At 36.5% G+C, this 16,845-nt stretch overlaps 1 protein-coding gene and 1 pseudogene across 3 annotated transcripts in view; one reads left to right on the forward strand and one right to left on the reverse strand.

Annotated features, from left to right (window-relative positions):
- EMCN (endomucin) overlaps window positions 1-16,845 on the reverse strand; it is a 135,253-nt gene that overhangs the window by 8,034 nt on the left and 110,374 nt on the right. For 2 of the 3 annotated variants that reach the window (XM_032333002.1, XM_032333004.1), the window contains one exon: window positions 15,092-15,641. The exons of the other annotated variant lie outside the window; for it this stretch is intronic. The gene's annotated coding sequence lies outside the window, so the exon portion shown is untranslated. Of the gene's footprint in view, window positions 1-15,091; window positions 15,642-16,845 lie in introns of those variants that run through there. 3 annotated transcript variants of the gene reach the window in all.
- LOC116582176 lies at window positions 7,677-8,426 on the forward strand (annotated as a pseudogene).

Below are 16,845 nucleotides of genomic sequence, written 5' to 3' on the forward strand. Positions count from 1 at the left end.
TAAGAGTAAAACTTACTAATTTAACAAAGAATGATTACTCTAGCAGACAACATCCAGTCATCTGGTAACTACTTAAATATATGCTGTAGATTGGGGACTTTAAAACCTAACCTTGATTTTCACATCATTACCAATTAACTTTTTTTCCTCTTAATAAGCTTATTCCTGTTCTTTGAGCAGTTTTATTAGGAAATAGCCTCAAGGAAATATTAATAGAGTATGATCAAGGGAGTGATGACCCTATTTGAGTTATAGGTGGTTCCTCTTTATGAATTTGCAACCTGATAAGTGGTTGGTAAAATTGTCCTACTGCACCCTTAACTGTATTCTTAATAATAACCTCACTATGGATACCAAGCACAAATAGCTGCTGAGTTTATGTGTAGCATATTAAATTTAAAAACCTGGTGGTAATCTTTTGCAAGAAGAAAATTAGAGTGGGAATGTCTAGCAGGGAAACTGATGGATAATTTAAGATAGTTTTTATTGATAAAGATGATACAGTGTAGAGTTTGAGGAGTTCTTTATAGATCTTGGATATCAGCCCTTTGTCTATACTGTCATTTGCAAATATCTTCTCCCATGCCATGGGTTGCCTCTTTGTTTTGTTGACTGTTTCCTTTGCTGTGCGAAGCTTTTTATCTTGATGAAGTCCCAAAAGTTCATTTTTGCTTTTGTTTCCTTTGCCTTTGTAGACATGTCTTGAAAGAAGTTGCTGTGGCTGATGTCGAAGAGGTTACTGCCTATGTTCTCCTCTATGATTTTGATAGATTCCTGCCTCAGGTTGAGGTCTTTTATCCATTTCGGGTTTATCTTTGTCTATGGTGTAAGAGAATGGTCAAGTTTCATTCTTCTATACATAGCTGTCCAATTTTCCCAGCACCATTTATTGAAGAGACTGTCTTTTTTCCACTGCATATTTTTTCCTGCTTTGTTGAAGATTATTTGACCATAGAGTAGAGAGAGTCCATATATGGGCTCTCTACTCTGTTGCACTGGTCTATGTGTCTATTTTTATGCCAGTACCAAGCTGTCTTGGTGATCACAGCTTTGTAGTAAAGCTTGAAATCAGGCAACATGATGACCCCAGTTTTGTTTTTCTTTTTCAACATTTCCTTAGCAATTTGGAGTCTTTTCTGATTCCATACAAACTTTAGGATTGTTTGTTCCAGCATGTTGAAAAATGCTGGTGGAATTTTGATCGGGATGGCATTGAAAGTATAGATTGCTCTAGGCAGTATAGACATTTAAACAATGTTTATTATTCCGATCCATGAGCATGGAATGCTCTTCCATCTTTTTGTGTCTTCTTCAGTTTCTTTCATGAGTGTTCTGTAGTTCCTCGAGTACAGATCCTTTACCTCTTTGGTTAGGTTTATTCCCAGGTATCTATGGTTCTTGGTGTTATAGTAAATGGAATCAATTCTCTAATTTCCCTTTCTATATTTTCATTATTAGTATATAAGAAAACAACTGGTTTCTGTGCATTGATTTTGTATCCTGCCACATTACTGAATTGCTGTATGAGTTCCAGTATTTTGGGGGTTGGGTTTTTTGGGTTTTCCATGTAAAGTGTCATGTCATCTGCAAAGAGAGAGTTTGATTTCTTCTTTGCCAATTTGAATACCTTTTATTTATTTACCTTTTTTATTTTCTGATTGCTGTTGTTAGGAATTCCAGCAAACACAATGGTTGATATCCAAGATCTATAAATAACTCCTCAAACTCAATACACACAAAACAGATAATCACATCAAAAATCAGCCAAAGGCATGAACAGACACTTCTCCAAAGAAGGCATACAAATGGCTAACAGACATATGAAAAAATGTTCATCATCATTAGCCATCAGTGAGATTCAAATCAAAACCACATTGAGATACCACCTTATACCTATTAGAATGACCAAAATGAACAAGACAGTAAACAACAAGTGTTGGAGAGGATGTGGAGAAAGGGGAACCCTCTTACACTGTTGGTGAGAATGCAAGTAGGTACAGCCACTTTGGAAAACAGTGTGGAGATTCCTTAAGAAATTAAAAATAGAGCTTCCCTATGACCCTGCAATTGCACTACTGAGTATTTACCCCAAAGATATAGATGTAGGGATAAAAAGGGCCATCTGTATCCCAATATTCATAGCAGCAATGGCCACAATCACCAAATTGTGGAAAGAGCCAAGATGCCCTTCAACGGACAAATGGATAAAGAAGATGTGGTCCATATATTCAATGGAGTATTATGCCTCCATTAGAAAGGATGAACACTCAAGTTTTGTATCAACATGGATGGGACTGGAGGAGATTATGCTTAATGAAATAAGTCAAGCAGAGAGATTCAAATATCATATGGCTTCACTAACTTGTGGAGCATAAGGAATAACATGGAGGGCATTAGGAGAAGGAAAGGAAAAGTGAATTGGGGGAGATAGGAGGGGGAGATGAACCATGAGAGACTCTGACCCTGAGAAAAAACTGAGGGGTTTTGGAGTGGAGGGGGATGGGGGGATAGGTGAGCTTGGTGGTGGGTATTAAGGAGGGCACGTATTGCATGGAGCATGGTGTGTGGTATATAAACAAGGAGTCTCGGAACACTGAAAAAATAAAATTAAAAAAATGATATAGGTGACACTTCATTTTGAAGAATTGGATAGTTTGACAAACATTTGATCTCATCATTAAGGACTGGCTCTGAACTCTTGATATTTTAAGGTATTGTTCTATCTTCTTTCTCCTCTGGGTATTGGAGTTACTAAATCCCAGGTCTGAGGTCCCTACAGTATTTGGACCTAGTTGGTAGCCATTAAACACAGTGGCTATGTTTAGTTCAGGAAATCTCCCTTGTTTGAGCATGTGAATCTCAAGCATTGGAAATATGGTGAATTTGAACTGAGATAGGTTATAAGTGTAAAATGCATACCAAATTTCAAAGACTTCATTTGAAAAAAAAAAAGAATGTATTTCTTTTGTAGTTTATAAAAAATATATATTTTGTGTATATGTTAAAACAATTAATTTTGTCTGCTTCCTTCTAGTTTTTGATGTGACTACCAGGAAAATTTAAAATTACATACGTGGCTCACATATTTCTATTGAATAACATTGCTTAGACTTTAGAAAAATTGTCATAGGATTGCGGTCTAGTGACATAATTTGCTTAGGCAGTGAATATGTAAGCTTTAATAATTTCATTAGCCTAAAACATTCTGATCATGTGTCTTCAAATATATACCTATTAAATTCTTTTTTTTTTTTTTTTTTAATTTTCTTGTGAAGCTAAGATGTTGAAAACAATAACTTGCTCTTAACTTTTGGGTGACTGATTGACTTCTTATTAACATAATGACAATTTTTGAAGTTCTAGGCAAGGCTGGCAAGCCATAATTTTTCAAGTCTAGGGAAAGCAAAAAATGTCAGCTTCCCTGATGGACATGGCTTTGAATTAACGTCAGAAGTCCTGGGGTAAAGCCAAAACTTTCTTGGCCAGTTACAAACAGTTTGCATGTTCTCTAGTAATATATTATCTTGCTGGGAGCCAACAATGTGTTTTCATATCTTTAAGAAGGGGAAAATTAATAATAGGAGCCCAACTTACACATGAAGTTGTTGTGGCAAATGGAATCAAATTTCAGTAAAATTTTTTGTAAATTGTTATTACATATATAAGGTGTGGTTTTGTTGCCTTTTAATATATGGACAATAAAACTATATGTATACTTGTTTTATTATGCTTTTTGAAGGAGAAAAATATATATGTAGTATTTATTTGATAAAGTACACAGCCCAAAGTCAGATTTACATTTACTCTCTGTCCCAGATTCCAGCTAGAGATAATGATCTTATCTATTTCTGTTTTCAGCTGTTATGGGGTTCATCACTATAATTGTAAATAATAAACCTATGTTTCTTTTCTGTAGGTAGTGGCTAATTGACCCCGTGCTATAAGTAAAAGAGACGTTAACTGGTACCCCAACCAGTTAAGGTCTAACTAAAAAACACTACCTAACAGATTAACAGATTATAATTGGTTATTATTGTTGTCCATCACCTTGGGATAAAAGAAGCAGGCAGATTACTTCTAAGGACATATTCAGTGATCTGTAGACCTCGACCCTGAATTAATTAGTTTTTAAAAATCTAACCTTTTTAAGATAGGGAAAGAGTGGAGGGAGTTATCAAAAATCTCAGGACTTTGAAATAATTAAGGAAAGAGACACAGGTGAGGGGGAGTTTGAGAACCCAGTGTGGGTGATAGTTGATTACTAATTAAGTTGAGTAGCAAGTAAAGGGATTTTTTGGGAAATATTTAGACTAATGTTTGTATATTATGAGTGTGAATATTTTATTGCTTTGGTAAAATACTTCATTCTTAATTGGGCTCAGCAAGGAAAAGAATCCTATCAATCTTTGGCCAAAACTACCCTCTAAAATAGACCAAGACACTAAGAGTAGGAAATATAATTCTGTGTCATTAAATTGTTTCTCTTGAAGTTTGCTATTCTCAACATAAAATCACATATATTCTTTTGGGAATAATCTTGATTGTGTGTTTTCCCTTCCTGCATTTAAAAAAAAAAGTCAAAAAGCAAAATTAAAAAAAGAAATCTCTGGTTTTATCTTCCCTTAACTGTTTCTTCCCCATACTATTTGGCTGAAATACTTTTAGAGTTTCCTCAATACTTATAGAAAAAGAGGCAAAAATTTCCGGGGTACAGCTTATATTTATGCTCCAACCTTGTATAACTACTCACTTGTCTGTATTAACTCTCTGCTACATTTAATTTTTGTTGTTATTGTTGATGTTTTGAAGTGATTGTTGTTCATGCTTGGTTTATGGGGTAGGCATTGTGTTAAATGATTTGCATGCATTATTTTACTAAGTCCTCTCAAAACCTTAATGTCACCTTTTTAGCATTGAGAGGCTAAATCTTGGAAGCTAGACTTGAGCTCCTGCCTAACTTGGAGCTCATCGTTCATTCGCTCCTTGCCCTGCACCCCACTGTACGCCATTTGGAGAACAAAGCAGTGTCACATAACAGTAAATGTTATGCTCAGGTCCTCACTTCTTCTCACCTGCCCATAGTAGCTATAGGTCAAGTAATGCCCTCCTCTTTAAGCTATCTGTCCTCTCTTGTACCAGCAATACATTCTCAGAGGGAATTATCACCTAGGATGTCTTTTCATAACTCCTGTGCCTAAAATAATATTTTGGACTAGTAGGTGGTAATAAAACTTTATTGATCATAATAATGATAATAACTATTAACATTTGGTATTAATAGCAGATTTCAATTTCTGTTCCCTTCCCACACACATTTCTTAAAGCTTCAACCTTTGAAATCTTCCCACACTTCTCTATCCAGACAGTCAGACTTCAGATCCATACTTCACACTCCGAACCTCCTCTGAGTGGGAAGCACAGCTATCAGAACTGTTCTTCTTTTGAAATAAAAATTCACACCAGTTCTAGGGAGTGGGCCAGATCCCAATAAGAGGATGGAGCTGAGACTGAGCACATATTCTCAGATGCCAGAGTTTCATCTGATACTTGACTGAACCTTTAGGCTTAGGTAATAGAGGCATGAATTAAAAACTGCTTCTTGTGGCACACACATGGCAAATAGTGGTACAGCACTCGGCAAGTAAGTGGGCTTTACTGCAAAGCCAGGGAAAACCTCATCTGGGCTTCCTTTGTTCTATCAGATCATCTAAGCTCTTTGAGATAACTAAATGGAATTGCAGTGGGAGCAGCAGTGTCCTGCCTGCCAGTTTTTTATTTTAAATGCTTTCATTTGCTTTAGTTTAAGTTCTAAGCAAAATGCCCTAAATCCTGCATAGTGCTTACAGTTAAAATTTAAATGCAGCATTATTATATTGCAGTGCAGTGCTGGCAAAAGATAGCCCTTACTCTGCCAATATATTGCCAACACGCCCAAAATCTCCTCCTTTTTCAGAGCGCATGTGCACGTGCTCTCTCTCTCTGTCCTCTCTCTCTCTCTCTCTCTCTCTCTCTTACACACACACACACACACACAGACACATATGCACATGCACACATCCAGGCTTGGTTTATATTTGTGAGCAAGGAAGTGCATGGATATCACAAACTTTCGATCCTAGAGGAGGTTAATGAAGGCTTGACCCTAAATTTGAATGTACAAGTAAGGTGTTGTACCTTAAAACATTGCAAACATGATCTTGTTTGAGTCTGCTTAAATTGATGTGGTCCAAGCCTACATCAGGCCAACAAAACAAAGGTGTCCCAGAAATCAAACAAATCTGTATTAAAATTTTTTTCAAATTACTTACCCTTATTGCCTTTTTACTCATTATAAAACACATCCCTAAAATGAGTGATCGTCAAAATATCTTTTTTTTTAAAGATTTTATTTATTTATTTGACAGAAAGAGAGATAGATCACAGGTAGGCAGAGGCAGGCAGAGAGAGGGGGGAAGCAGGCTCCCTGCTGAGCAGAGAGCCTGATGCAGGGCTCGATCCCAGGACCCTGAGATCATGACCTGAGCCGAAGGCAGAGGCTTAACCCACTGAGCCACTGAGCAGGCGCCCTGATCATCAAAATATCTAACCACAGGTGTGACATGGGGCATCGACTTATAAGAACAGATGGCCTCACTTTTGCCAGACATTATCCATTCAGGAGCTGGATCCAAGAGAGATCTAAGGTTCCCGGGGAGGGACAAGGCGGGCTGCTGTGGGGGCCCTCGAGAGGGAGTAAGCTTAGGATAGCAGCTATTTATCAATGATACTGAAACATTTCAATATTTTAACAGCTTACCAGATAAATGTTAACATTGGTAAGAGCTCCTTTATTTTGATAGGTAATCCTAGAATCATGACACTTGGAAACAGAGGAAGTTCTAGTCTAGTGGTAGACTAGAAGGGTTTAGAAATTCTCTCAGGTGCTGGAAAGGGATCTCAGTCTTGCCAATTAACTTTGAATACAAATATGAGTAGTTCTAATCCTGGCTGTCACTAGAAAAATCAAGGAGGGGAAGGGTTATTACATCTTGTATCCCAGTGCATCATAATCTCATTTAATTATCTCAGTAGCTCTGTCGGACTGTATGAGCTTACTAGGGCTACCATAATAAAGCACCACAGATTGAGTGGCTTCAATGAGAGAAATTTATTTTCCTACCATTCTGGAGGGAAGAAATCCAAAATTGAGGTGTCAACAGGGCTGATTTCATTCTGAGACTTCCTTCCTTGTCCTATAAATCGCTGTCTTCTCCCTGCGTTTTCACATGGCTTTCCCTGTGTGTGTGTTGTCTCCTAATTTCCTCTTCTTGAGGACACCAGTCTTTTGGACTAGGGTCCATCTTAATAACATCAGCAATTTATCACTTTAATGACCCTATCCCCAAGGACTTGAACATATAAACTTTGGGGAGCACAATTCAGCCCATAACAGAAATTTAGTAATATAAACCCTCTTTTAAAAAAGAAAAAAAAAAAAACAAAACAAAACTATATTGTCAGTGCATTACTTACCTCAACTCAGCTTGTCAGGGATGGAAGTGGGACCCGTTCTCTGCTCCTGTCCTCTGTACCTGCTAACCTGTAGCTATTATGCACAAGTGCTTCTCTATCTATCTTGGCCAGACTGCTGTTCATATCAATAATGCCTGCTGGGAGGCATTCAATATATCATATAATTGCCTGGAACATATATCAGTAATTGCCTGGAACATGGCATCCAGCCCAATAGCCACATGCCAAGGCAAAAGACCACTGGGGGAAAAGACGACCCCTTCAACACCTACTTCAGTGAGATGGATCCTGGCAAGCATGTGCCCAGGGCAGTGTTTGTAGACCTGGAATCCATGGTCATGGATGAGGTTTACACTGGTGCCTACTTCCAGCTATTCCACTTTGAGAATCTCATCACCGGCAAGGAAAATGCTGCCAACAATTACGTCCAAGGGCACTACACCACTGGCAAGATTGACCATATCTTGTACTAAATTCAGAAACTGGCTCACCAGTTCACAGGTGTTCAGGATGTCTTGGTTTTCCACAGCTTTGGAGGGTGAACTGTTTTCACTTCCTCACTGATGGAACTCTATTGATAATGGTTTGCTGCCTCTTGTACCATGGAGACATCGCTCCAGAGGATGTTAATGTTAATGCTGTCACCATTAAGACCAAGCGTCCCGTTTGTGGACTGGTACTCCACTGACTTCAAAGTTGGTATTAATTACCAGCCTCTCCCTGAGGTACCTGGTGGAGACCTGACCAAACTACAATGAGCTATGTGCATGCTGAGTAGTACCACAGCTGTTGCTAAGTCCTGGGCTCACCTGGACCACAAATTTGATCTCATGTATGTGTGCCAAGTGTGCATTCACTGGTCCAGGGGGGAGAGCATGGGAAGGAGAGTTTTCTTTCAGAGGGAGGAGAGATAGAAGCTTAATCAGGCTCCCCACTGAGTGTAGAGCCCAATGTGGGGCTCAGCCTCATGACCCTAAGCTCATAACCTTGAGATCATGACCTGAACTGAAATCAAGAGTTGGATATTGAACTGACTGAGCCATCCAGATGCCCTGAAAGGAGAGTATTCTGAGGCTTTTGAGAACATAGCTGCCTTGCAAAAGGATTATGAAGAGGTTGGTATGGATTCTGTTGAAGAAGAGCATGAGGAAGAAAGAGAGGAACACGAATTACCATTCCATTCGGCACTAGAGCATGTTAAACTCACAACTTTAGCTTCAACAGTAGCTGACAGGCGTTAAAGCTTTCTGGTTAAATTGTCTTCACTTTTAAGTGTGACCGTGTCTTATTTTTCCATGTGTACTTGTAGAATTTTTCCATAATGTCTTAAAGTAAAGGTTTAAGAAAGAAAAAAAAATTAAAAAGTTTATAAAATCTTTTTAAAAGTCAATTTTATTAAAGCCTATTTTGTACTTAAAATGATACTCATTTTAAGTGTACAGCTTGATTTGGGGCAAATATGTACACCATCTAACCGATGCCACAATCAAACTGTAGAAATCTCTATCATCTCAAAAAAATTGCCTTGTGCTTATTTCCTGGCACTCCCCCTTCATTCCTGGCTCAAGAAAGCTACTGGTCTGATTTCTTTTCTAGTGTTTCATAAAAATGGAGTCGTAAAGTATGCACACCACTATCCCTGGCTTCTTTTTTACCACATGATGCATAATGTTTTGAGATTCATCCATTTTTGGGGTGTATCGGCAGTCTGTTCCATTTGATTACTGTGTGGCAATCCATTGTATGACTCTATCACCATTTGTTTATTGTTTATAGTTTAGGGCTATTATGAAAAGAGCTAAAATGAGCCTTTGGTTATCCATCTTTGTATAGCCAGGACATGTGTTTTCATTTCTCTTGGGTAAATATATAAAAGTGGAATACTGTGTCATATGAGAAGTATGCATTTAACTTTGAAAAAAATTTTTTCCAAGAAGACTCTGCTACATTGTTTTCCAAATGATTGTATTATACTACTATAATCGCACTAGCAGTATATGAGAGCTCTAGGTATTCTATATCCCCTCCAACACTTGGTATTATTGGTCGTTATAATTTTAGCCTCTTTTGTGAAGTGGTATGTCATTGTAGTTTTAAATATGTATTTTCATGATGACTAAATGATATTAAGTATCTTTCCATGTGCTTATGGGAAAATCATATATCTTCTTTTGTGAATTGTCTTTTAAAATATTTTCCAGTTTTTAGTGGGTTGACTTATTTTTAAGTTTTTTGAGCTCCTCATGAATTCTAGATATAAGCCATTTGTCAGACATGTGTAATTCCAATATTTTCTTCTTTTCTTTAGCTTGAATTCTGGGTTTATTAGTGCTCATTTTAAGAGCAGAATTTTTAGTTTTGATTAAGTTCAATTATCATTTTGCTTTTAGTTTTACCCTTTGATCTCCTATTTAGGGAATCTTTACTGACTCTATAGAAAGCAAATGTTATAGATCTGGATTTAATGTTTAAGTTTATGACACATTTCAAGTTGGTATGTGTATAATATGAGATGAGTATTGAACTTAGTTTTTTAATGCACATGAGTAAACTATTGTTCCAGAGCCATTCCTTTCTCTGTTGAATTAATATGGCACCTTCATCAAAAGTCATTTGAGTATATATGCATGCATGTATAAGGCAACATCATATATTTATTTATTTATGGGCTATCTATTTTGTTTCATTGATTAAATTCTATTCTTAGGTTAGTACTACACCATTTTGATTACTGAAGCTTTATAGTAAGTCTTCCAATCCAGGAGTGTGAGTAGTCCAAGTTTATCCTTAAAAAAATTTTTTAGCAATTCTAAGTTTATTTTCATATAAACTTTTGAATTATCAATTTCTATAGAAAATGAAAACTTGATTTAGAATGAAATTTTGATAAATATGTCAATTTAGAATTACATCTTAATATTGAGTAGTTTAAACTATGATCTGATGTTCTTTAATTTCACACAGATGTTTAACAGTTTCTAACGTATAAGGAGTGTACATATTTTGTAAAATTTATCCCTAAGAACTTCATTTTTTTGTAAATGGTGTATCTTTTCAATTTTTTTGTTACTAGAGAAATCAATTGATTCTATTGAGCTTACATTCTATAATCAAAACAAATATGATTATTAATTCTAGGAGATTTTTGAGGGTTTCATAGGATTAGGCAGGTTCTGTCATCTTTCTTTCCAGTCCCTGTATGTTTTTATCTCTTGCATTATTGCACTGGCTAAGACTTAACCCCCTCCCTTACTCCAGCCTGGAACAATGTTGAATAAAAGTGATGAGAGAAAGTTTACTTTGTTTCAAATTTTAGAGAAAAATATTTATTTTCACCATTTATATGAGTTAGATTTTCATAAATAAACTTTATCAGACTGAGGAAATTCTCTTTTAATCCTAATTTCATGAGATATTTTGTCATCAATGAATACTGAATTTTATCAAATGCTTTTTCTGTATCTATTGAGGTAAGCATATGAGTTTTTTTTCCTTTATTCTGATAATATGTTGCATTACAATAACTGATTTCCAAATGTCAGAAAACCTTGGATTCTCAGGATAAATTTCACTTAATATTTTTTATATTGCTGAATTTTTGTTGCTAATATTTAGTTAATAGGTTTTTGTTTTGTTCTGTTTTGTTTTGTTTTTGTATTTATGTTCATGAGGGCTATTGACCCATGATTTTTTGTTTTTATTTTTATTTTTTCTTTATTGCAATGTCTTTGGCTAGTTTTGTTATCAGGGTAATACTATCATGTGGAACTAGTTGTGAGTATCCATCCGTTTTTATCATTTATGAGTCCCTCTTTATTAACCGATTTTTCTGCATGATTATAGTCCACAGCTTACTTCTTTGGGGACATCTATATCATTTTAGATGGGACGATGACTATTTGGTACTTTACATTGTTGATGTGTTGCTTTGTTATATTTTGTTGTCTTTATCAAAGATTATCAGACCTTGTCCTGGGAAGCCTTTAAATATGTTAGTTTTTTTCATTTTTTTCAGGGCTTATTTTTAGGCTGTGCTAGGGTTTATCTAGAGTCACCCTCACTCTAGGCGTATTTTAGCATAACCACTAAAGTGTGACTCTTGTGAGATCATCAATTGAGGTGATCAGTAAGGATTTTCCAGTATAGCTGGTCAGACCCTGAATGTCTTTCCGCCCTGGATGATGTCTAGGAATTTTCAGCATACAGTTCTTTTTTACCTGGTTTCATGAAGATTTACCCTAAGTGTTTGCACAGTTTAATATCCCATTATCAGCAGATAGAAAGTCACCTATATGCAGATTTTTTGGAGGTCGTCGTGTAGCTCCTTCCTGCCTGGTACTGTGCTTCATGAATTCCAGCTACTGTAGGCCCCTTGCTCCAATCTATGTCTCCTCAACCCAGTGTGACTTTCAGGTTCTGCTTAGGGATCCTCTTCTATGCAGCTGGTCTGAAATGTGTCAAAGTCAGGCCCTCATAGGGCTAACAATTTTATTTCTCTCTTTTCCTGGATCATGGTCTTGTTCTGCCTTTTGTTCATCATTTGAAAAAGTTGTTTAGTTTTTTTAATTGTTTATAGGGGTATGAGAAATACGGTCCCTGTTTTTTTTTTTTTTTTTTAAAGATTTTATTTATTTATTTGACAGAGAGAGATCACAAGCAGGCAGAGAGGCAGGCAGAGAGAGAGAGAGAGGAGGAAGCAGGCTCCCTGCTGAGCAGAGAGCCCGATGCGGGACTCGATCCCAGGACCCTGAGATCATGACCTGAGCCGAAGGCAGCGGCCCAACCCACTGAGCCACCCAGGCGCCCCCCCTGTTTTTAACTATGGCCAGGAGTATAGTGCTTTCACCCATTTTTTTAAGATAAATTAACTTAGATTAAAAAGACTAAGTAGTACAGTGATGAGGAACAGAGATTTAGGATTTAGGTTGGAATCCAAATTTTTGCTGTTTACGAGTTGTACAACCTGGATAAGTTATATAACTTTCTGTCTTGGCTTCCATATCTTTTAAAATGGATGTGCTTATGTTTATGTTTGTGATGATAACAACAATAACAAATAATATAATATTAGAAATTATTTCTTACCATTATTATGATGATTCACTGAGATGATGAATATGAATTATTTAACATAATGCCTGGCATGTAGTCAATTTGGATATGGTGTTAGGAAACTAATGATATTGTCCATGATCACATCAGTAGAATTCTGACTTCAAGTTCAGGAACATAACATTGATGGACATGATAGATTTTTTTCCATTATTTACCAAAACAGTTCTTTTTTTTTTTAAATATCCAGAACAGGAAAATATATTCAGGTCCACCCACAGGGCACATCTCCCTGAAGCAATGACAAAGTATACTCATTTAATAAAACATGAGCAACCTAGTTTGTGTTGGTGGGGAAATTTTTAAGGGAATATCTGTGCATAATTCACCATTAATTCTTAGCTCAGGATAACTATTATTTAATTAACCACAATGATGGATATCTTGAATATGGGTCATAATAAACAGTCTCATATTTTTGATACTAGTGTCATCCAAAGCATAAGTTTTAAAGGACATATCCAGTTTTCTTTTTAGAACCCCACAAAATTCTGAATAATCACAAGTAGGGCTCAACAGAGGAAAATCAAGGGAGGCTAGCATGTTCATTGATGAAGGTTTGTTGATGTCCTAAGTTGATCCTCATGATGGCAGGTAGACAAAAAATAAGACATAGATTTGTCAGATGTGTAACGGAATATTTCAGCTCAGCAAGGGGAATTTAGAAGTCTTTCTCTGCTAGCTGATCACAGCCCCTGTGTTGGCCAACAACATCTGCTTATTCTCAGATGACAACAGTGCCAGTTAATTAGCTCTTGTTTATGTTTTGCCTATTGATAGACTTAAATTATATTCATATTGTCATGCAGAATAAATACATAAAAAGGTTTAGCTTTGATCTAATTACAGCCTTTCTATTGCTGCAGTGACATTTGAACTGTATATCAGAATAAAAAGATTATAATAAGTCAGGCATAAAAAGTAGATCTAAATCAGATAATTAAAAAAAACATCTGATTAATAATAATTCTGTTTGAAAACAAAATACACTACTTCAACAGAAGTTTAAAGTTGATTTTTAAAAATGCAGACATTAGTGTTACAAAATGCCACTAATATCTCCGCCAAGTCCTCAATCCTCTTTTCACTTGGACTGTTTTAAAGATTTAATGCTATATTTATTAGTATAAAGCATATTCTTTGTGGAAAAATCTTGAACTAGAACGAGTTGCATCCTTTTATGACCATCAAAAAGCTTTCCCTCTTCTGATCCTTATAAACTCTCTTCCAATAATACTCATGAAAAGTCAAGTAAATGGTTTTTCTAGATGCCAGAATAACGTATCACTTGTAGTAATATAAACTGCAGGAAAGTTTGCTTCTTTGCAGTACGTTCTGTGTAACAAGACTTCCACTGAGGAGCTCAGCTCAGTACAGCATTCTAGGGGTGTTTACACTTTCCAGAAGGAGTATTTTCCTTCTGGAGACAAATGTTCTGTGGTTGGCCTTCTCCAGCCTTTGTTCTTCCCATTTAGAGGCTTCTAGGTTAGAGGTGATCATAGTTAAAACATCCCTCAAGCGAAGTGTATGTATTGGATAGCCTTGCTTTTTTCTCTACCTTCTTGCTTGCTTTTTTTCCACGCCCATATCCCCCTTCTCTCTTCTCAAAGAAACTCAAAGGAACACCATTCAGTAATACAGACATGCTTGCTTGGTGTGTCCTTAATTAGAAATAGTCCAGACATCAGGAACCTAAAACCAAGATGATTATACAATTCTTTAAGCTGGAAGTTTTGAAATACTGTGCAACAAAAGAAATTTTAAAAAACAGCTTTGAATCTACCATTCTGTCTCCACTACACTGCTCTCCCATCACTAAGATAATTTAGCAGTGAAAACAATTTAGGTAATCATTAACTTAAAGAGCTGTCTGCCGCTGGCAGCTTATTAGTTCCAAGGCTTTCCACAGAACTTCAGCCAACATGACATTTTGATCCCTTGTGTCCAAGAAGTGGTCAAGGTTGATCAGTCAGCTTTCAGCAGAAGAATTTGTTCTTGATGGAGGGGCAGCTATAATTGTACAGTATTTTTAGGAAAGTGATACACTGAAAAATAATACCATAATTATATATTTATGAAGGGTTGGTTTCTACAAACTGGGGATTTGATGGTGACTGCTAGAACAAATCATTACATTCCTAAAAAAATTAAAGAAAAAAAATGCACATACTGTCAACCAAATTGATTATGAAAAATCTCAATCCTGTTGTCATCTTAATGAATGCAGTACAGAGTGTCATAAATGACCCTTACATCCTTGTCACAGTGTGAATTACAAATAGAAAGAACAAATAAATGCTAAACTGACTTCTCTTTCATGGAGTCTGATTTGTGAATCTTTTGCCCCTTTCTCACTTATTATAGATGCCTTTCATTAGTGAATTCTCACATTCAAATAATCAGCCCCCAAATATTCATAATTATGGGAAGACAATATCATTGATATTTTCACAGTCACAGTATGTTATTTTTAGTGAGTTGAATATAGTAAATATTTATTAAAAGTAACACATGAAAATACAAATAAAGTATCTTTATGTACAAAGTGGCATGGCATGATTTCTACCTAATATTTAATAATACACTTGCAAATTGTCCCTGCATTAACATAGTACAAAACAATAAATACAAACGTCAGGTAATATAAGAACACCAAGAAAATAGGAAAGTCTCCATGGATAAGAACTGTTGGCTCTGGCAACTTTAAACTCGAAGGTCATGCCATCATGAACCCACCTGCCTAGGCTGTCAGGATAACTGCTCACAAATGTCCTTCCTAAAACTCGATCTCCTAAGAATATTCCTGTAAAATGTAAGAATGTGCTTTTTCACTTCTCAAATGATGGGAGAGGCCCAGGCTTCTATGTGATTCTCTAAAATTATTGCATGTCATCTGGACATCACTTTATTGGGACAGGTGACTGGCACAGACTGGAGAGCAGGAATGGAAGTCAGGATTGCGTCCACAAATTGAATATCCCTTCTTATCCCTGGAGCATAGAAGCTGAAGATTAAGCCTGTGGGGGTGGAAAAAGAAAGTTTAGATTCCAAGAAAGGGAGGAAGTAGAGACGCTGGAGGGGCCATTTCTTGTTAAGAAGTGTTAATAACTTGCTGAATTTTTTTCAACCCAGTGGAATCACTTGACTATCTCACAAGCACTTCCAAACTCAACATGTCAACAAAACACACTACAGTAACCTCACCCCCATCCCAATCCATGGCTTTGTTTCTCATGATTTCAGCTACTTGCAGTCAAACTCAGTCTGGAAGCAGCTAATCCTCCTTCTCATCTATTGTTCAGAAGGTCAATAGTAGCTTGAGGCTACGTCACAACACCTATGTCAGTCACCTTCATCTCATCAAGCAGACATTTTGTCATCTCACATCATCATAAGAAGGGTGATACAGTATAATAAGATATTTGGAGAGAGAGAAAAACTTCATTCACATAACTTTTATTACAGTTTATTTTTAAAAGTCGTATTTTAGTATTAGTTATTGTTGTTAATCTCTTCCTGTGCCTTATTTGTAAATTAAACCCTATCGTAGGTGTGTATATACAGGAAAAAACATAGTATGTACAGGGTTTAGTACTATCCATGGTTTCAGGCATCCATTGGGGGTCTTGGAACATGTGTACTGCCGCCAAACCTGTTCCCTTTCAAAATTCTAATCTTTGCTGTAACTTCCATGGTCCACCCAGGCACTCATGTTGGAAATGTGGATATATCTATATTCCTAATCTTCCTCATTCTCCAGTGCCCACATTCAATCAATCATGACCTCTGGAGACGTTTACCTTCCAGACATTTCTCTATTCCATTCTGCCTCTTCATCTTCATCCCTACTATACCTGCAGAACTGGTGAAACCCTTGAGCTTTACTTAGGCAATCAATATTGCAGCAGTTTTTTTTTAACTTCTCTGCTTTCAGTCTTATTCCTCTTGAATTAATCTTTATTAAACACTTGGTGATGTGTCTTCAGCACAAATCTCATCATATTCCTCTTCTGATTGAAGTCCTTGACTCTACCCTATCATTAATAGGACACAGTTCAAGGTTTGTTCCTTGGGGTGACAATGTGAAAAATGGAGATACTTATTAACAACTTTTAAGCTTTGCTGCTGGATGCTATCAGGGGGAAGCATGAACAGACAACTCTCTACTTCTTCTTCACAAGGAGAGAAGGAGAGCCAGAGCTTTCTTTATGACTTTGGGGT

This window comes from Mustela erminea, chromosome 2 (genome assembly GCF_009829155.1).
Source record: "Mustela erminea isolate mMusErm1 chromosome 2, mMusErm1.Pri, whole genome shotgun sequence".
NCBI lineage: Eukaryota > Metazoa > Chordata > Mammalia > Carnivora > Mustelidae > Mustela > Mustela erminea.